Below are 22,169 nucleotides of genomic sequence, written 5' to 3'. Positions count from 1 at the left end.
GGCCGTGTACATTGTATTATGAAATCTGAGGGCCACCAAAGAATTCTGGGGGGCAATTTAGGGCCCGGTGTTGGAGAGTTGGGTCTCCATCAGAGGTCAGGGGTCTTCCAGCAGGACAATGACCCAAAGCTCACGTCACAAAGCCCCCAGAAATGGTGTCAGACAAAGCGCTGGAGAGGACTGAACTGACCAGCAATGAGTCCAGATCTCCATCCCATAGAGCTCCTGTGGAGAGATCTCAGACCAGCAGTTGGGGAAAGGAACCCTTCTAATCTGAGGGGCCCGGAGCAGTTGGGAAAAGGAACCCTTCCAATCTGAGGGACCCGGAGCAGTCGGGAAAAGGAACCCTTCCAATCTGAGAGACCCGGAGCAATTGGGAAAAGGAACCCTTCCAATCTGAGAGACCCGGAGCAATTGGGAAAAGGAACCCTTCCAATCTGAGGGGCCCGGAGCAGTTGGGGAAAGGAACCTTCCAATCTGAGAGACCCGGAGCAGTTGGGGAAAGGAACCCTTCCAATCTGAGAGACCCGGAGCAATTGGGAAAAGGAACCCTTCCAATCTGAGGGGCCCGGAGCAGTTGGGGAAAAGAACCTTCCAATCTGAGAGACCAGGAGCAGTTGGGGAAAGGAACCCTTCCAATCTGAGAGACCCGGAGCAGTTGGGGAAAGGAACCCTTCCATTCTGAGAGACCCGGAGCAGTTGGGAAAAGGAACCCTTCCAATCTGAGAGACCCGGAGCAGTTGGAGGAAGAAGAGCGATCCAAAATTCCAGGAGAGAGGTGGAAGAAACTCATTGATGGTTCCAGGAAGTCATTGATTAGTACAGTATATGTTCCAAGGGGTGTGCACCAAATATTACATGGAGGGTGCCAATAATTTTGTCCATTTTGGGGTTCTGCGGGGGATGGGTCAGATCTGTCTTTTTGTTTCTCCACTTTTTGGTGTCACCGATACAAACCAAAGACATAAACAGGAGAACGCCAAAACATTTGTCATGGCAGCGATTTTCTGAAGGCAGACTGGAAAGGAGGAGGTCTCATGCCCGGTGTGGTCAGCTAAGAAGGGAAGGAGAGGGACTGGTGGGATCAGCAGGATCCCCCATCATACACATACATGTACAGAGCAGGGACAGGAGGTGTTGGGGGATGGGCTCTGTAGGGCCCCATTCACATGCAGACCGTCTCTTCATTGACAGATGTAGGGCGACATCAGTGCATCTCTATGGAAAACCGAAGGTAAGCTTCATCCATTGTTCTTCTTTACCATGACACACGTGTGTGAGGGGCGGAGCCATATCTACAGATCACTGGATGCAGCATGGGAGGAGTCTCCACCAATGGCAGCGCTCTGCAGATACAAAGTCAGGAAATGGCCGGCTCTCCACAATGCAGCCTGGGTGATGGGAGAAAAATTGGGGTCTCTGAGCGAAGGGGAGTCCTGAGCCCCCCAAAACATGCCGGCTTCTCAATTCCGTGTCCTGAAGTAAGACTCCTACAAAACTCACTCGTCCTTCACTCGTCCTTCACTCATCCTTCACTCGTCCCTCACTCATCCCTCATTGATCCCTCACTCATCTTTTACTCGTCCCTCACTGATCCTTCACTCATCCTTTACTCGTTCTTCACTCATCCCTCACTCGTCCCTCACTCGTCCTTCACTCGTCCCTCACTCGTCCTTCACTCATCCCTCACTCATCTTTTACTCGTCCCTCACTGATCCTTCACTCATCCTTTACTCGTTCTTCACTCATCCCTCACTCGTCCCTCACTCGTCCTTCACTCGTCCCTCACTCGTCCTTCACTCATCCCTCACTCATCTTTTACTCGTCCCTCACTCATCCCTCACTCGTCCTTCACTCGTCCCTCACTCGTCCTTCACTCGTCCTTCACTCATCCCTCACTCGTCCCTCACTCGTCCCTCACTCGTCCTTCACTCGTCCTTCACTCATCCCTCACTCGTCCCTCACTCATCCCTCACTCGTCCCTCACTCGTCCCTCACTCCTCCTTCACTCGTCCCTCACTGATCCTTCACTCATCCTTTACTCGTCCCTCACTCGCCCCTCACTGATCCTTCACTCGTCCTTCACTCGTCCCTCACGGATCCTTCACTCGTCCCTCATTGATCCTTTACTCGTCCCTCACTCGTCCTTCACTCGTCCCTCACTGATCCTTCAATTGTCCCTCACTCGTCCCTCACTCATCCTTTACTCGTCCCTCACTGATCCTTCACTTGTCCCTCACTGATCCTTCACACGTCCCTCACTGATCCTTCACTCGTCCTTCACTGATCCTTCACTCATCCTTTACTGATTCTTCACTCGTCCTTCACTGATCCTTCACTCGTCCTTTACTGATCCTTCACTCGTCCTTCACTCGTCCCTCATTGATCCTTCACTCATCCTTCACTCATCCTTTACTCGTCCCTCACTGATCCTTCACTCATCCTTTACTCGTCCCTCACTGATCCTTCACTCATCCTTTACTCGTCCCTCACTGATCCTTCACTTGTCCCTCACACGTCCCTCACTGATCCTTCACTCATCCCTCACTGATCCTTCACTCATCCCTCACTGATCCTTCACTCGTCCTTCACTCGTCCTTCACTCGTCCCTCACTGATCCTTTACGCGTCCTTCACTCATCCTTTACTCGTCCCTCACTGATCCTTCACTTGTCCCTCACATGTCCCTCACTGATCCTTCACTTGTCCCTCACATGTCCCTCACTGATCCTTCACTCATCCCTCACTTGGCCTTCACTCATCCTTTACTCGACCCTCACTGGTCCTTCACTCGTCCCTCACTCATCCTTCACACATCCCTCACTAATCCTTCACTCATCTCTCACTCGTCCTTCACTCGTCCCTCACTGATCCTTCACTCATCCCTCACTCATCCTTCACTCGTCCCTCACTCATCCTTTCACTCGTCCCTCACTTGTCCCTCATTCATCCCTCACTTGTCCTTCACTAGTCCCTTCACTCATCCCTCACTCGTCTCTCACTCGTCCCTCACTCATCCTTCACATATCCCTCACTAATCCTTCACTCATCTCTCACTCGTCCTTCACTCGTCCCTCACTGATCCTTCACTCATCCCTCACTCATCCTTCACTCGTCCCTCATTCATCCTTTCACTCGTCCCTCACTTGTCCCTCATTCATCCCTCACTCGTCCTTCACTAGTCCCTTCACTCATCCCTCACTCGTCTCTCACTCGTCCCTCACTTGTACCTCACTCGTCCTTCACACGTCCTTCACTCATCCTCCACTCGTCCCTCACTCATTCCTCACTCGTCCTTCACTCATCCCTCACTCATACCTCCCTCGTCCTTCACACATTCTTCACTCATCCTCCACTCATTCCTCACTTGTCCTTCACTCGTCCTCCACTTGTCCTTCACTCATCCCTCACTCATCTTTCACTTATCCCTCACTCGTCCTTCACTCCTCCCTCACTCATACCTCACTTGTCCTTCACACATCTTTCACTTGTCCTTCACTCATCCTCCACTTGTCCGTCACTCAACCTTCACTCGTCCTTCACTTATTCTTCACTCATCATTCACCATTTTTCACTTGTCCTTCATTTGTCCTTCACTCATCTTTCACTTGTTCTTCACCCATCCTTCACTTATTCTTTACTCATCCTTAACTCCTCCTTTATTTGTACTTCACTCATCTTTCACTCGTCCTTCACTCATCCTTCACTCCTCCTTCTCTCATTCTTATCTTGGACTTCACTCATTCTTCTCTTCTCCTTGTCTCATCCTTATCTCATCCCTCACTCGTTCCTCACTCATCCTTCACTCGTCCCTCACTTGTCCTTCACTCGTCCTTCACACATCCTCCACTTGTCCTTCACTCATCCCTCACTTGTCCTTCTCTCATTCTTATCTTGGACTTCACTCATCCTTCACTCCTCCTTCTCTCGTCCTTATCACGTCCTTCACTCCTTTTTCTCTCGTCCTTCTCTCATCCTTCACTCCTCATTCACTCATCCTTCACTCGTCCTTCTCTTGTCCTTCTCTCATCCTTCTTTCATCCTTCTCTTATCCTTCTTTCGTCCTTCACTTCTCCTTCTCTCATTCGTCTCTTGTCCTTATCTTATACTTCACTCCTCCTTCACGCTTCCTTCACTCATCCTTCACTCCTCCTTCTCTCGTCCTTCTCTCTTCCTTATCTCATCCTTCTCTCATCCTTATCTTGTTCTTTTCTCCTCATCATCTCATCCTTCACTCCTTCTCTTCTCCTTCTTTCGTTCTTATCTCATCCTTCACTCCTTCTCTCGTCCTTCTCTTGTCCTTCACTCCTACTTCTCTCGTCCTTCGCTCATCCTTCACTCCTCCTTTTCTCTTCCTTATCTTGTCCATCACTCCTCCTTCTCTCCTCCTTCTCTTGTCCTTCTCTCTTCCTTCTCTCCTCCTTATCTCATCCTTCATTCCTCCTTCTCTTGTCCTTCACTCCTACTTCTCTCGTCCTTCTCTCGTCCTTCGCTCCTTCTTTTCTCTTCCTTATCTTGTCCATCACTCCTCCTTCACTCCTCCTTCTCTTGTTCTTCTCTCCTTCTTCTCTTGTCCTTCTCTCTTCCTTCTCTCCTCCTTATCTCATCCTTCATTCCTCCTTCTCTCGTCCTTCTCTCGTCCTTCACTCATCCTTCACTCGTCCTTCTCTCGTCCTTCACTCGTCCTTCTCTTGTCCTTATCTCATCCTTATTTCGTCCTCCACTCCTCCTTCTCTCTTCCTTCTCTGATTACGTATTTCACTCGTCCTTCTCTCATTCTTCACTCATTCTTTTCTCTTCCTTATCTTGTCTTTAACTCCTCCTTCCCTCGTCTTTCTCTCATCCTTCTCTGATCCTTCACTCGTGCTTATCTCATCCTTTACTCGTCCTTATCTCCTCCTTCTCTTGTCCTTCACTTGTCCTTCTCTTCTTCTTCTCCTGTCCTTCACTCATCTTTCACTCATCCTTCTCTTCTCCTTCTCTCATCCTTCACTCATCCTTCACTCCTCCTTCTCTCGTCCTTATCTCATCCTTCACTCATCCTTCACTCCTCCTTCTCTTGTCCTTATCTCATCCTTCACTCGTCCTTCACTGCTCCTTCTCTCATCCTTATCTTGTCCTTCACTTGTCCTTCTCTTGCACTTATCTCATCCTTCGCTCCTCCTTCTCTCGTCCTTGTCTCGTCCTTCACTCCTCCTTCTCTTATTCTTCACTCGTCCTTCTCTCTTCCTTCTCTCATCCTTCACTCCTCCTTCTTTTATCTCATCCTTCACTCCTCCTTCTCTTCTCCTTCTCTCGTCCTTGTCTCGTCCTTCACTCCTCCTTCTCTTATTCTTCACTCGTCCTTCTCTCTTCCTTCTCTCATCCTTCACTCCTCCTTCTCTCATCCTTCTCTCGTCCTTCACTCCTCCTTCTTTCGTCCTTCTCTTCTCTTTCTCTCATCCATCTCTTGACCTTATTTTGTCCTTCACTCCTTTTTCTCTCATCCTTCACTCCTCCTTCTCTCGTCCTTTTCTCTTCCTTATCTCATCCTTCTCTTGTCCTTCTCTTGTCCTTCTCTCGTCCTCTTGTCCTTATCCTTCACTCCTCCTTCCCTCGTCCTTCTCTCGTCCTTCACTCCTCGTTCTCTCGTCCTTCTCTCATCCTTCACTCCTCCTCTCATCCTTATCTTGTCCTTCTCTCGTCCTCATCTCGTCCTTCACTCATCCTTATCTCATCCTTCACACCTCCTTCTCTTCTCCTTCTCTTTCTTTCGTTCTTATGTCGTTCTTATGTCGTCCTTCACTCCTCCTTCTCTCGTCCTTCACTCCTCCTTCACTCCTCCTTCTCTCATCCTTCTCTCGTCCTTCACTCCTCCTTCTCTCGTCCTTCTCTCATTCTTCACTCCTCCTTTTCTCTTCCTTATTTTGTCCTTCACTCCTCCTTCACTCCTTCTCTCATCCTTCTCTCGTCCTTCTCTTCACCTTCTCTCGTCCTTCTCTTGTTCTTATCTCGTCCTTCACTCCTACTTCTTTCGTACTTATCTTGTCCTTTTCTCGTCTGTAATGACCCCGGACCCCGACTGCACTCGGGTATTTCCGTTAGACTCCCTTCCCTGTCCGAACACAGATCCCCGGACCCCACCGCTGACCATACAAGATGAGACAGCACCAGACTTGAAGGAAACCAGGAGATGGACTGCTTTATTTTAACACAGATACAAGATGTATACCCAGGGCGGGGCAATACATTTAGTAACAAGAAACACACAGCAGACACCCCCCACCAAGCCAATACACAAACACATACATCCCATAATTATTTGCTCCCAAGCAAGACACACAATAGAACAATGGGAAAACCATATGGCAGTAAACAATGAACAACCCCCCCACCCCACCTATACATGTCTACACAATAGCAGGACATTCCACCCTGCACCGCTAACAGGCACAGGATGACTTATAGAGGGATATGGGGAGCTGAGACAGGGGTCTCCCCACCTCTCCAAAGAGTGCTGTGTTCCATGAGCCCTCCACCCAACGTGAACTGGGTTCAATGGGCCCCCCACCCAAAGTGACTCCCATCACATATCTCCCCTTTCGGCAGGAGACTAACACAGGAGTAAATCCCAGATGGACTCTGAAGTTAGTCTGTACTTCCAGTCCCCCAATGCCGGCACCCACACAATACCCCAAACAAATTGTCCCACACCAAGCATTACTCACCCAGCCAACCTCTGCCTCTCCCGTAGAACATACCCACTGCTGAGGAGAAGTACGGACTGGTCCTTCTCCCTGAAGTCCTCTCAGCTGCTGGAGAGAAGTATGGACTGATCCTTCTCCCTGAAGAACTCTCAGCCGCTGGAGAGAAGACAGGGTGGCTGGGCCGACTCCATCATGCTGTGGGGGATCTGGGCCGACTGCCCATCCCTGGGGTATCCAGGTGGTGACTGTAGTTACTAGGCAATGGCCAGCGATGCTCTGTCCTGTTGCCAGCACTTCTGCTGGGGACCCCACATCTGCTCTGGCTAAGGGAGTAGGAGAAAGGTCATCCACCTCTTCTCTCAGGGAGACTGAAGCTGTTGTTGGTACTAGGTACAGCTCAGCTATGTTTGGCCCTGTTGCTAGCTCTTCAACTGGAGGCTCGCCGGCTGGTTCCTCCTCAGCAGAAAAGTCTATCAAATCCCCAGTCTCTGGAACTGGTGTCTGGGGATAGGGGTTCACCATCTCCTGTCCGTGGAACTCAGAAGATGTTACCAGTGCTGGGCAGTTTTCAGTAATGTTTGGCCCTGTTGCCAGCTCTTCTGCTGAAGGCTCACCGGCTGGTTCCTCCTCAGTAGAAAATTCAATCAAATCCCCAGTGTCTGGAATTTCCACTGCCAATTCTTGGGCATGCTGCTGAACATGTCTTAGCAGTTGCCTGTATGCCCTGTCCAGATGCTGTTCTTTCATCAGCAGGTATTCCAGATCTGGTTCAAGCTCTGAGACCCCTGTGAGACCGAACATAGCCTCTCTGCCTTCTCGCAGGTCCTCAAGGGTAGGTTCTCTATACATCCCATAATTATTTGCTCCCAAGCCAGACACACAATAGAACAATGGGACAACCATATGGCATTAAACAATCAACAACCCCCCACCCCACCTATACATGTCTACACAATAGCAGGACATTCCACCCTGCACCCCTAACAGGCACAGGGGGACTTACACATATTAGGGATATGGGGAGCTGAGACAGGGGTCTCCCCACCTCTCCAAAGTGAGCTGGGTTCCATGGACCCCCCACCCAAAGTGACTCCTGTCACATCGTCCTTCACTCCTCCTTCTCTCGTCCTTCACTCGTCCTTATCTCATCCTTCACTCATCCTTCTCTTCTCCTCTTCTCCTTCTTTCGTTCTTATCTCGTCCTTCACTCCTTCTCTCGTCCTTCTCTTGTCCTTCACTCCTTCTCTCGTCCTTCACTCCTACTTCTCTCGTCCTTCGCTCATCCTTCACTCCTCCTTTTCTCTTCCTTATCTTGTCCATCACTCCTCCTTCTCTTGTCCTTCTCTTGTCCGTCACTTCTCCTTCTCTCGTCCTTCTCTTGTCCTTTACTCCTCCTTCTCTTGTCCTTCTCTTGTTCTTCACTCCTCCTTCTCTCGTCCTTCTCTCATCCTTTTCTGATTCTTCACTCGTTCTTATCTCATCCTTCACTCATCCATATCTCGTCCTCCACTCCTCCTTCTTTTGTCCCTCACTTGTCCTCTTCTCCTTCTCTTGTCCTTCACTTGTCCTTCACTCGTACTTATCTCATCCTTCACTCCTCCTTCTCTTATCCTTCACTTGTCCTTCTCTTCTCCTTCTCTTCTTCTTTTGTTCTTATCTCATCCTTCACTCCTCCTTCTCTCATCCTTCTCTCTTCCTTCTCTTGTCCTTCACTTGTCCTCTTCTCCTTCTCTCGTACTTATCTCATCCTTCACTCTTTCTTCTCTTTGTCCTTATCTTGTCCTTCAGTCCTCCTTCTCTTGTCTTTCTCTCATTCTTCACTCCTCCTTTTCTCTTTGTTATCTTGTCCTTCTCTCCTCCTTCTCTCGTCCTTCTCTCGTCCTTCTCTTGTCCTTCTCTCTTCCTTCTCTTGTCCTTCACTCCTCCTTCTCTTGTCCTTCTCTCGTTCTTCTCTGATCCTTCACTCATCCTTATCTCATTCTTCACTCCTCCTTCTCTTGTCCTTCTCTTGTCCTTCACTTGTCCTCTTCTCCTTCACTTGTCCTTCACTCGTACTTATCTCGTCCTTCACTTGTCTTTCTCTTCTTATCTCGTCCTTCACTCCTCCTTCTTTTGTCCTTATCTCATCCTTCACTCCTCCTTCTCTCATCCTTCACTCCTGCTTCTCTCATCCTTCACTCATCCTTCACTCCTCCTTCTCTCATCCTTCTCTCATCCTTCATTCCTCCTTCTCTCGTCCTTCTCTCGTCCTTCACTCATCCTTCACTCCTCCTTCTCTCTTCCTTCTCTCGTCCTTCACTCCTCCTTCTCTCGTCCTTCTCTTGTCCTTCACTCCTCCTTCTCTCGTTCTTCTCTCATCCTTCACTCCTCCTTCTCTCGTCCTTCACTCATCCTTCACTCCTCCTTCTCTCTTCCTTCTCTCATCCTTCACTCCTCCTTCTCTCGTCCTTCTCTTGTCCTTCACTCCTCCTTCTCTCGTTCTTCTCTCGTCCTTCACTCCTCCTTCTCTTGTTCTTCTCTCCTTCTTCTCTTGTCCTTCTCTCTTCCTTCTCTCCTCCTTATCTCATCCTTCATTCCTCCTTCTCTCGTCCTTCTCTCGTCCTTCACTCATCCTTCACTCCTCCTTCTCTCTTCCTTCTCTCGTCCTTCACTCGTCCTTCTCTTGTCCTTATCTCATCCTTATCTCGTCCTCCACTCCTCCTTCTCTCTTCCTTCTCTCGTCCTTCACTCCTCCTTCTCTCGTCCTTCTCTTGTCCTTCACTCCTCCTTCTCTCGTTCTTCTCTCGTCCTTCACTCCTCCTTCTCTTGTTCTTCTCTCCTTCTTCTCTTGTCCTTATCTCGTCCTTCACTCTTCCTTCTCTCGTTCTGCCCTTGTCATTCACTCCTCCTTCTCTTGTTCTTCTCTCGTCCTTCACTCCTCCTTCTCTTGTTCTTCTCTCCTTCTTCTCTCGTCCTTCTCTCTTCCTTCTCTCCTCCGTATCTCATCCTTCATTCCTCCTTCTCTCGTCCTTCTCTCGTCCTTCACTCATCCTTCACTCCTCCTTCTCTCCTCTTTCTCTCGTCCTTCACTCCTCCTTCTCTCGTCCTTCTCTTGTCCTTATCTCATCCTTATCTCGTCCTCCACTGCTCCTTCTCTCTTCCTTCTCTCGTCCTTCACTCCTCCTTCTCTCGTCCTTCTCTTGTCCTTCACTCATCCTTCACTCCTCCTTCTCTCGTTCTTCTCTCGTCCTTCACTCCTCCTTCTCTTGTTCTTCTCTCCTTCTTCTCTCATCCTTATCTCGTCCTTCACTCCTCCTTCTCTCGTTCTGCCCTCGTCATTCACTCCTCCTCCTCTCGTCCTTCTCTCGTCCTTCTCTTGTCCTTATCTCATCCTTATCTCGTCCTCCACTCCTCCTTCTCTCATCCTTCTCTTGTCCTTCACTCCTACTCCTCTCGTCCTTCTCTCGTCCTTCTCTTGTCCTTATCTCATCCTTCTCTCGTCCTCCACTCCTCCTTCTCTCGTCCTTCTCTTGTCCTTCACTTCTCCTTCTCGTGTCCTTCACTTGTCCTTCTCTTCTCCTTCTCTCGTCCTTCACTTGTATTTAACTCATACTTATCTCATCCTTCACTCCTCCTTCTCTTGTCCTTCACCCATCCCTCGCTTCTCCTTCTTTTGGTCTATAGAGCGCTGCATGGACCCCCTGGGCCCCCCATTGGTGGAGAGGCTCTTCTCAGACCCCCTCACATGCGGACTGTCGTGTCATCAGGTCAGTCAGAAAGTTCTTCCATCCGCCAGCAAGAGTCTGTGGCCCCTCCAGTCCCGGAACCAATACCTCCATTTTCTTATAGACTGTTTGTCTTCCACATCCGTTTTTCATTCATTCTGTTTTTTTAAGGGAGCAAAAATAGATGTTGTCAGATGTGTATGGACAATCTTCTGTCCCCCCCGTAGAGATATGGACGATCCTCTGTCCCCCCGTAGAGATATGGACGATCCTCTGTCCCCCCGTAGAGATATGGACGATCCTCTATCCCCCCGTAGAGATATGGACGATCCTCTGTCCCCCCGTAGAGATATGGACGATCCTCTGTCCCCCCGTAGAGATATGGACGATCCTCTGTCCCCCCATAGAGATATGGATGATCCTCCGCCCCCCCATAGAGATATGGAGGATCCTCCGCCCCCCCCATAGAGATCAGCGCTGCCTTCCGCCAGTAACAGCTGGCACTCCTCTCTGGCCCAGAGCATGTTGTGTGATGTCATGGTGTAAAGGAGCGGAGTGGCTGGAGCCTCATGGGCAGATCAGGGGGGCGGGAGCAAGGCAAGCCGGAAGCGGGACTGTCAGTGCTGTTTGGACTGGAGGGACCATCACTGTGACTCTGGAGGGGGCGTGTCTTGTCAGTGAGGCGTCACCCTCATCGGTGCGGTCAGTGTCACTGTGACTCTGGAGGGGGCGTGTCTTGTCAGTGAGGCGTCACCCTCATCGGTGCTGTCAGTGTCACTGTGACTCTGGAGGGGGCTTGTCTTGTCAGTGAGGCGTCACCCTCATCGGTGCTGTCAGTGTCGCTGTGACTCAGAAATAGGCGTGTCTTGGTGGTGAGGCGTCGCCCTCATCCAGGGGCGGACTGACAACTCATGGGGCCCCTGGGCAATAGGGGATCATGGGACCCCTGTGTCCTCGTTCACACCCAAAAAAGCCTTTGAAAAAGCCAATGAAAGGTACCAGGGGCATCTCATGGGGCCCCCTACTGACCCCGGGCCCTCGGGCAGTGCCTAAGTGCTGGAATGGTCAGTCCGCCTCTACCCTCATCAGTGCTGTCAGTGTCATGCGTGTGCTTCCCGCCCATCCTAGTCCCCCCCCCCCAGTCCTGTCCCTGAGCCACTTATATATCCAAAATCGAAAATCTGTCATTTGAAGATTTGGAAGTTTAAATCCGTATTTTTTATTTTTTTTATAGAAAATTACTTATAACCCCCAAACACTGTGTGTATATATATATATATATTTTTTTTTTTCTTTTTTTACAAAGATCCTAGAGAATGAAATGGCGATTGTTGCAATTTTTTCTGTCCCGTGGTATTTACGCAGCAATTTTTAATACGCAATTCTTTGGGAAAAATTACACTTTATTGAATAAAACAACAAAACAAAACCCGATATATATATATATACATCCCGATGTCGTGTAAGATATGAAAGAGGATGTTACGGCGAATAGATAACGTCACGCTGCTGGAATAGCGAGAAACTGCGACACTTAAAAATCTCCACAGGAGACGCTGTAAGAATGTTTTCAGGTTACCAGCTGAGAGTTACAGAGGAGGTCCGGCGCTAGAATGATCACTCTGATGTGTGCGGTGATATGTTACATGTATATACATCTATGTAACGTGTGCTGCCAACACCGTTTACATATGCGTTCGCTTCTGCGCGTGAGCACGGAGGAATTGGAGCACTTAAAATTTTTTTGGTTTGTTTTTGACACTCTCCCTTTATTGTTTTTATCCCTTTTATTCCTATTACAAGGAGTGTACACATCTCTTGTGATGGAAATAGGCATGACAGGTCCTCTTTATAGAGATCTGGGGTCAAAAAGACCCCAAATCTCTCCTTTACCTCTAAAAGCAAAAGATCAAAAAAAAATATTTTTTTTAACTTTTGCTTTAAAAAAGAAATAAATGTGTTTACGTCCGCCGCCATCCGGATGTGACGTCATGATGTCGTGCCAGTCCTCCATCATGATAGAGGCGATCAAGGCCATCTTGCATGGCCTCCATCTTCAGCCGGCCGGACCATTTCTCGGGCGCGCTGTTTTTAATGGTGAGCCTGAGAAAAACCTACAAGTTGCAGGGGGGGGGGGCGGTAATGTCACCTCCTGCCACCGATTTTAATAGAAAGCCGACTGTCGGCTAAAAAAAATTACCGAGGTTGTTTTCTTCAACTTCCGAATATCACGTTTGCTGTTTGTTCCAACTCCCTGTCCACGATGAAACAGCAGACGTGGGAGCGCACGTGGTCAGAACAGCACCAGTTGTACAGCTCCTGATGTACACAAGGTGCTGTCTTTTGGCATACTGACTTATGAAGGTTGGTGCTCCTTGTGACTGTGCATGCAGTTCTGTGCTGCCATCTGTTGGCGTGCCACCAAACTAGTCTTGAAACTTTTGATATCACCTTGTGTATATATACAGTGGGGCAAAAAAGTACTTAGTCCCCACCAATTGTACAAGTTCTCCCACTTACAGAGATGAGAGAGGCCTGTAATTGGCATCATAGGGAGACCTCAACTATGAGAGACAAAATGAGAAAACAAATCCAGACAATCTCATTGGCACACACACTATATTGCCCCAAGTACTGGTCCGCCCGCCTTTCCACACACATGACCTTTAATGGCCCCCCAGTCTTAGTCCGTAGGGTTCAATATTGAGTTGGCCCCGCCCTTTCCACACACATGACCTTTAATGGCCCCCAGTCTTAGTCCGTAGGGTTCAATATTGAGTTGGCCCCGCCCTTTCCACACACATGACCTTTAATGGCCCCCAGTCTTAGTCCGTAGGGTTCAATATTGAGTTGGCCCCGCCCTTTCCACGCACATGACCTTTAATGGCCCCCCAGTCTTAGTCCGTAGAGTTCAATATTGAGTTGGCCCCGCCCTTTGCAGCTATAACAGCTTCAACTCTTCTGGGAAGGCCGTCCACAAGGTTTAGGAGGGTGTCTATGGGAAGGTTGGACCATTCTTCCAGAAGCACATTTGTCAGGTCAGGCACTGATGTCGGGGGAGGGGCACTGATGTCGGGGGAGGAGGCCTGGCTCGCAGTCTCCGCTCTAATTCATCCCAAAGGTGTTCTATGGGGTTGAGGTCAGGACTCTGTGCAGGACAGTCAAGTTCCTCCACCCCAAACTGGCTCCTCCTTGTCTTTATGGACCTTGCTTTGTGCACTGGTGGGCAGTCATGTTGGAGCAGGAAGGGGCCATCCCCAAACTCTTCCCACAAAGTTGAAATTGTCCAAAATGTCACCTTAAGAGTTCCCTTCACTGGAACTAGGGGGCCAAGCCCAACCCCTGAGGAACAACCCCACACCATAATCCCCCCTCCACCAAACTTTACACTTGGCACAATGCAGTCAGGCAAGTACCATCCTCCTGGCAACCAACAAACCCAGACACGTCCATCGGATCGCCAGACAGAGAAGAGTGATTGGTCCCTCCAGAGAACACGTCTCCATGCTCTAGAGTCCAGTGGCGGCGTGCTTTACACCACGCCATCCGATGCTTTGCATTGCACTTGGTGATGGAAGGCTTGGATGCAGCTGCTCGGCCATGGAAACCCATTCCATGACGCTCTCTACGCACTGTTGTTGGGCTCATCTGAAGGCCACACCAAGTTTGGAGGTCTTTAGCTATTGACTCTGCAGACAGTTGGCGACTTCTGCGCACTGTGCGCTTCAGCATGCGCTGACCCCGCCCTGTCATGTGACGTGGCCTACCACTTGGTGGCTGAGTGGCTGTTGTTCCCAGTGGCTTCCACTTTGTTATAATCCCACTAACAGTTGAGCGTGGAATATTTAGTAGCCAGGAAATGTCACGGATGGACTTATTGCCCAGGTGGCCACCTATCACGGGACCACGCTTGGAGTCACTGAGCTCCTGAGAGCGACCCATTCTTTCACCAATGTTTGTAGAAGCCGTCTGCATGTCTAGGGGCTTGATTGTATACACCTGTGTCCATGGAGGGGATTGGAACACCTGAATCACATGATATGGAGGGGATTGGAACACCTGAATCACATGATTGGGAGGGGATTGGAACACCTGAATCACATGATTGGAGGGGATTGGAACACCTGAATCACATGATTGGGAGGGGATTGGAACACCTGAATCACATGATTGGAGGGGATTGGAACACCTGAATCACATGACTGGGGGGGATTGGAACACCTGAATCACATGATTTGGAGGGGATTGGAACACCTGAATCACATGATTGGGGGGGGGGATTGGAACACCTGAATCACATGATATGGAGGGGATTGGAACACCTGAATCACATGATTGGGAGGGGATTGGAACACCTGAATCACATGATTGGGAGGGGATTGGAACACCTGAATCACATGATTGGAGGGGATTGGAACACCTGAATCACATGTCTGGGAGGGGATTGGAAAACCTGAATCACATGATTGGGAGGGGATTTGAACACCTGAATCACATGACTGGGAGGGGATTGGAACACCTGAATCACATGATTGGAGGGGATTGGAACACCTGAATCACATGTCTGGGAGGGGATTGGAAAACCTGAATCACATGATTGGGAGGGGATTTGAACACCTGAATCACATGACTGGGAGGGGATTGGAACATCTGAATCACATGATATGGAGGGGATTGGAACACCTGAATCACATGATATGGAGGGGATTGGAACACCTGAATCACATGATTGAGAGGGGATTGGAAAACCTGAATCACATGATTGGGAGGGGATTTGAACACCTGAATCACATGACTGGGAGGGGATTGGAACACCTGAATCACATGATTGGAGGGGATTGGAACACCTGAATCACATGATTGGGAGGGGATTGGAACACCTGAATCACATGATTGGAGGGGATTGGAACACCTGAATCACATGACTGGGAGGGGATTGGAACACCTGAATCACATGATATGGAGGGGATTGGAACACCTGAATCACATGATTGGAGGGGATTGGAACACCTGAATCACATGTCTGGGAGGGGATTGGAACACCTGAATCACATGATATGGAGGGGATTGGAACACCTGAATCACATGATATGGAGGGGATTGGAACATCTGAATCACATGATATGGAGGGGATTGGAACATCTGAATCACATGATATGGAGGGGATTGGAACACCTGAATCACATGATATGGAGGGGATTGGAACACCTGAATCACATGATATGGAGGGGATTGGAACACCTGAATCACATGATTGGGAGGGGATTGGAACACCTGAATCACATGATATGGAGGGGATTGGAACACCTGAATCACATGATATGGAGGGGATTGGAACACCTGAATCACATGGTATGGAGGGGATTGGAACACCTGAATCACCTGATTTGGAGGGGGGCAATACGTGGGGCAATATATTGTGTATGTATATACTGTATATACTGTGGATGTAAGACGTGGCATTTCCTGTATTATAACTAATGAGCTCATCACCTCCTCCCCCATCTCTCCATGTCTGTGGGGTCCTCAAATCCTCTACTGCTCCCCACAATTCAGATTGTTCCCCATGGAGCAGCGAATATCTGACCTCAGGATCCATCATGTCCCATCGGGATGGTGAGACCCCCCGGAGCCTTCTACAATGTGTTATGAAGACCCCGCACTGCACTCACATCATTGGTCTCATTGGTGGTGTCAGTGGCAGTCTGGGGGGAGCACTCAGGAAAGCTGCAAATCATTTCTCTGTACTAATTTCCTGACACCATAAATGAAGAAAGTTCTTCATCATGAAGGAAAGTTGGACATGAGGAACCTTCACTCATCACTCGGCAGGTTTGTAGAATCCTTCGGGGGACGTCTAATAGATGCGTTGACACTGCGTCTGTCTTCACCAAGTCCAGAGATGAGGTCACCAAGGAATTATGGGATCCACCAACGTAATGAAATGACCGATATGGAGAGACGCTGAACGCTGTAACTGAATAGAAATGTCCCCGACACGTCTCCAGAACTCAGTCACTCATCTATTAACAATGACTGGGGTGTCAGCCACATGGGGAGAGCATTGTTTTCAGGGAATCAGTAACCTCATAGGGGGGATTTACTAAAACTGGAGCACTCAGAATCTGGTGCAGCTGTGCATGGGAGCCAATCAGCTTCTACCTTCAGCTTGTTCAATGAAGCTTTGGCAATAAAACCCGGAAGTTGATTGGTCCCTATGGAGAGCGGCACCAGATTCTGCACTCTCCAGTAAATCTCCTCCATAGACTTGTATTGTGAGCAGGAGAAGTAAAGTACAACCTTTCTGTGGCTTTGCCATTTCCTGTTGGAGACCTCAGTGTCAATGTTGTGTCTTGTCATGGCGGAGGGATCAGGGGAGGTCAGTGGACTGAGCGCAGAGGGAGATCAATACTCCTGGATGGAAGAGATTTCCAGCATCTCTTCAGTAGAGCCCTGTTCAGATCCGGGAGAGGTCAGCGTTCACATTGAAGTGGGATTTAGGCCGATGTGGGGTCATGGGAGCGTTCACCAGTATGTACAGCAGACTTGTCCATTATGGTATACTTACCTCCACCGGCACTGATAGACCTGCATTGTCTGTGGCTGCCATCTTCTCCACCTCGTCTTCCTCATCCAGCATCTTCGTCTATTGGCCATTGGGTGTCCAATATTGATGTATGAGAAGAGGACATACATAGACGAGTCTACTGAGAATCTCTACCTACCTCCATCTACAGAAATGACTGAACAGATGTCTCATTGGACCTGCATCGTCTGTGGCTGCCATCTTCTCCACCTCGTCTTCCTCATCCAGCGTCTTCCTCCATTGGCCATTGGGTATCCAATGTTGATGTATGAGAAGGAAGAGGACTTACATAGACGAGTCTACTGAGAATCTCTACCTACCTCCATCTACAGAAATGACTGAACAGATGTCTCATTGGACCTGCATTGCCTGTGGCTGCCATCTTCTCCACCTCGTCTTCCTCATCCAGCGTCTTCCTCCATTGGCCATTGGGTGTCCAATATTGATGTATGAGTAGAAGGAAGAGGACATACATAGACGAGTCTACTGAGAATCTCTACCTACCTCCATCTACAGACGATCTCTACCTACCTCCATCTACAGACTACCACTGAGGTAGTCAGCAGAGTCTTCTCAGAAGCCCGCCTCACTACCTGCGCCCTGGACCCTATCCCCTCTCAACTCCTCCGGTCACCCCCCTCTTCCCTCATCCGCTCCCTTACCCACATCTTTAATCTCTCCCTCTCTACTGGCGTCTTCCCCTCCCCCCTAAAACATGCGCACATCACCCCCATACTCAAAAAGCCCTCCCTGGACCCCACTGACCTCAACAACCTCAGACCAATTTCCCTGCTGCCACTCACTTCCAAGCTCCTTGAGCACTTGGTCTTCGATCGCCTAAGCGCCCACCTAACTGACAACAACCTCCTTGATCCACTACAGTCTGGCTTCCGTCCCCTACACTCCACCGAAACTGCCCTCCTCAAAATCACCAACGACCTACTAACCGCCAAAGGCGACTACTCTGTCCTCCTCCTCCTAGACCTCTCCGCGGCCTTTGACACAGTCGACCACCCCCTCCTCCTTTATAAACTACTCTCCCTTGGCATCAGAGACTCCGCTCTCTCCTGGTTCTCGTCCTATCTATCCCAACGCTCCTTCAGCGTTTCCTACAATGGTGCCACCTCCTCTTCCCTCCCCCTCTCTGTTGGGGTCCCCCAGGGCTCTGTCCTTGGACCCCTTCTCTTCTCCATCTACACCTCCTCCCTTGGCAAACTCATACACTCCCACGGCTTCAATTACCACCTCTACGCTGATGATACTCAAATCTACCTATCCACCCCTCACCTCACCCCCTCAGTCTCCGCCCCCCACCTCACCCCCTCATTCTCCGCCCGCATCACTCACCTCCTAAACGACATCTCTGACTGGATGTCGCTCCATTTCCTCAAACTAAACCTCTCCAAAACCGAGCTTCTCATCTTCCCCCCAGCCTGCGCCCCCCCCCCCCCCCATCCTTTCCATCACTACCAACAACACCACCATCAATCCCGCCCAGCAAGCCAAGGTCCTTGGGGTCATTCTGGACTCAAACCTTTCCTTCCAACCTCATGTCCAATCACTTACAAACACATGCAGGCTCCACCTCCGCAACATCTCCAAGATACGTACGTTCCTTACCCCAGACACCACTAAACTACTAGTACACTCCCTGATTATCTCACGCCTGGACTACTGCAACTCCCTCCTCACCGGCCTACCCCAGTGCAGGGTCTCCCCGCTTCAGACCATCCTGAACTCAGCGGCCAGACTCATCCACCTCACCAGCTGCTCCACCTCTGCCACCCCCCTCTGCCTCTCCCTCCACTGGCTCCACCCCCCTCTGCCTCTCCCTCCACTGGCTCCACCCCCTCTGCCTATCCCTCCACTGGCTCCACCCCCCTCTGCCTATCCCTCCACTGGCTCCACCCCCCTCTGCCTCTCCCTCCACTGGCTCCCTATTGCCCAACGCATTAAATTCAAATTGCTCACTCTGACCTATAAGGCCATTCACAACACTGCCCCTAACTACCTCACCGACCTGATTCCCAGGTACCACCCTACCCGTACCCTTCGCTCCTCACAGGACCTCCTTCTATCCTGCTCCCTGGTCTCCTCCTCCCACGCACGACTGCAAGACTTCTCCAGGTCCTCCCCCATCCTCTGGAACTCACTACCCCAATCCATCAGACTGTCACCTTCCCTCCTCACCTTCAGGCGCTCCCTGAAAACCCACCTCTTCAGGGAAGCCTACCCCACCCTCACCTAACAGCCGCTGCCCTTCCCTCCTCCTACCACTCCATCCCCCACAGCCGTTTCCTCCTGTGCCTCTACCCCCTCCCTCCTAGATTGTAAGCTCGAAAGAGTAGGGCCCTCTTACCCCTCGTGTGCTGTTTGATGTTACTGTACTGTTTCATGTATTGTCCCCCCTCTATTGTACAGCGCTGAGCAAACCCTTTGGCGCTATATAAACTCGATAAATAAATAAATCTACAGAAATGACTGAACAGATGTCTCATTGGACCTGCATTGCCTGTGGCTGCCATCTTCTCCACCTCGTCTTCCTCATCCAGCGTCTTCCTCCATTGGCCATTGGGTGTCCAATATTGATGTATGAGTAGAAGGAAGAGGACATACATAGACGAGTCTACTGAGAATCTCTACCTACCTCCATCTACAGAAATGACTGAACAGATGTCTCATTGGACCGATTTCGTATTGTACACAAATCATGGATGTTACTCATCTCAAGTTCTTCTCATTGAGATGTAGAGGTGGAGTGTGATAAACCATCACCGGGATCTCCAGTAGCTGAGATGATAGGGATGAGTGCCAGCAGTATGACCACACACACCATGCGGTATTCCTTGTATCCAGGTAACCCCATTGTATGGGTCGGGGTGGAGAGCACTTTGCATGGACCTGTGGGTGCCAAACACCTGCTTGTACGGGAGAAGAGGAGAACGCCTATTTGTTCCACAAACACGGGGCCTGTTAGCTACTCTTACCTGCGCTAAGCCCTCGAAGATTCTCATTGTTTCCAATGTATTGCTTCTATGAAATGAGCGTGGAGCCAAGCTGCTGGGAAGCACACAATGCTGGAATCTGCCCCGGGGCCCTTACGTTCTGGGCCGTCTGTTAGCAGGATGTATCCATCCAGAGACTCGCATGCCAAAAACCCTGAGAGCCACATTCCTGTGTCAGTCAATCATCGAGAATTATGCTGCACTTCCAAACACAAAGACGGCAACGCCGCACTTCATCTCAAACAAGACTCCGAAGATTGGTAACAAAATTACCAGCAATTGTTTACTCTGCGGAGCTGGGATGGTCCGCGCTCAATGGAACCCGCGGCACGGCTCATAGAGAGGCTTTCATGGAACCGCCAATCCCTTGTCAGCGCAGGAGAAGAACGCTCGCAGCTTTAACCCATCCCTTGTCAGCGCAGGAGAAGAACGCTCGCAGCTTTAACCCATCCCTTGTCAGCGCAGGAGAAGAACGCTCGCAGCTTTAACCCATCCCTCGTCAGCGCAGGAGAAGAACGCTCGCAGCTTTAACCCAACCCTTGTCAGCGCAGGAGAAGAACGCTCGCAGCTTTAACCCATCCCTTGTCAGCGCAGGAGAAGAACGCTCGCAGCTTTAACCCATCCCTCGTCAGCGCAGGAGAAGAACGCTCGCAGCTTTAACCCATCCCTTGTCAGTGCAGGAGAAGAACGCTCGCAGCTTTAACCCAACCCTTGTCAGCGCAGGAGAAGAACGCTCGCAGCTTTAACCCATCCCTTGTCAGCGCAGGAGAAGAACGCTCGCAGCTTTAACCCATCCCTTGTCAGCGCAGGAGAAGAACGCTCGCAGCTTTAACCCAACCCTTGTCAGCGCAGGAGAAGAACGCTCGCAGCTTTAACCCATCCCTCGTCAGCGCAGGAGAAGAACGCTCGCAGCTTTAACCCATCCCTTGTCAGCGCAGGAGAAGAACGCTCGCAGCTTTAACCCATCCCTCGTCAGCGCAGGAGAAGAACGCTCACAGCTTTAACCCATCCCTTGTCAGCGCAGGAGAAGAACGCTCGCAGCTTTAACCCATCCCTTGTCAGCGCAGGAGAAGAACGCTCGCAGCTTTAACCCATCCCTTGTCAGCGCAGGAGAAGAACGCTCGCAGCTTTAACCCAACCCTTGTCATCAGAATTGTCTTCTTTACATCTCCCCATTCACATGTCATTAGGAGCGCTCCAGTGTACTTTACCACATGGAGCGCCGCAGACGTTTCCCATGGAGGTCTGTGGATTAACCACACTGGGAACTTGCTGCTCCCATTCCTCCCGAATTTGTGTCATTTCTCACTTTTATCGGATTTATGAATATTGGGGAGGCCGAGTACTTTGCTGGTATTGTGGTGGAAAGAATTCACAGAGTCCGGCCAATGGCCAGTCTCCATGATCTCCTCGTCCTGGTCTGAGTATGGGCCGTCCAGGAATGGTGATCACCGGCCATAGACAGTAGTTGTACTTCCATAAAACTCGACTCCTTCTGTGTGTTGGAGATCTTTCACTGCTCATCCGTGGAGGATCTCCACTTCCAAATGGACCAAAGTTCTAAATGAAACCTAGTTGAATCTAACTAAATACAGCTAGCTATACCAAAACTAACTATATGAAGACTAGTTATACCAAGACTACCTATACCAAGACTAGGTATACCAAGACTACCTATATAATGACTCGCTATATCAAGACTACCTTAACCAAAAATATCTGTCCCAAGACTACCTCTATCATGATTAGGTATACCAAGACTAGTTATACCACAACTATCTATACCATGACTAGGTATACCAAGACTATCTATACCATGATTAGATATACCAAGACTAGTTATACCATGACTATCTATACCAAGACTAGTTATACCATGACTATCCATACCAAGACTAGTTATACCAAGACTATCTATACCAAGACTAGTTATACCATGACTAGTTATACCAGGACTAGTTATACCATGACGAGTTATACCAAGACTATCTATACCAAGACTAGTTATACCATGACTATCTATACCAAGACTAGTTATACCATGACTAGTTATACCAGGACTAGTTATACCATGACTATCTATACCAAGACTAGTTATACCATGACTAGTTATACCAGGACTAGTTATACCATGACTATCTATACCAAGACTAGTTATACCATGACTATCCATACCAAGACTAGTTATA

This window comes from Staurois parvus, unplaced genomic scaffold (assembly GCF_062004578.1).
Source record: "Staurois parvus isolate SC_StPar_1 unplaced genomic scaffold, SC_StPar_1.0 ptg001889l, whole genome shotgun sequence".
Taxonomy (NCBI): Eukaryota; Metazoa; Chordata; class Amphibia; order Anura; family Ranidae; genus Staurois; species Staurois parvus.
This window is presented reverse-complemented; position numbering follows the sequence as displayed.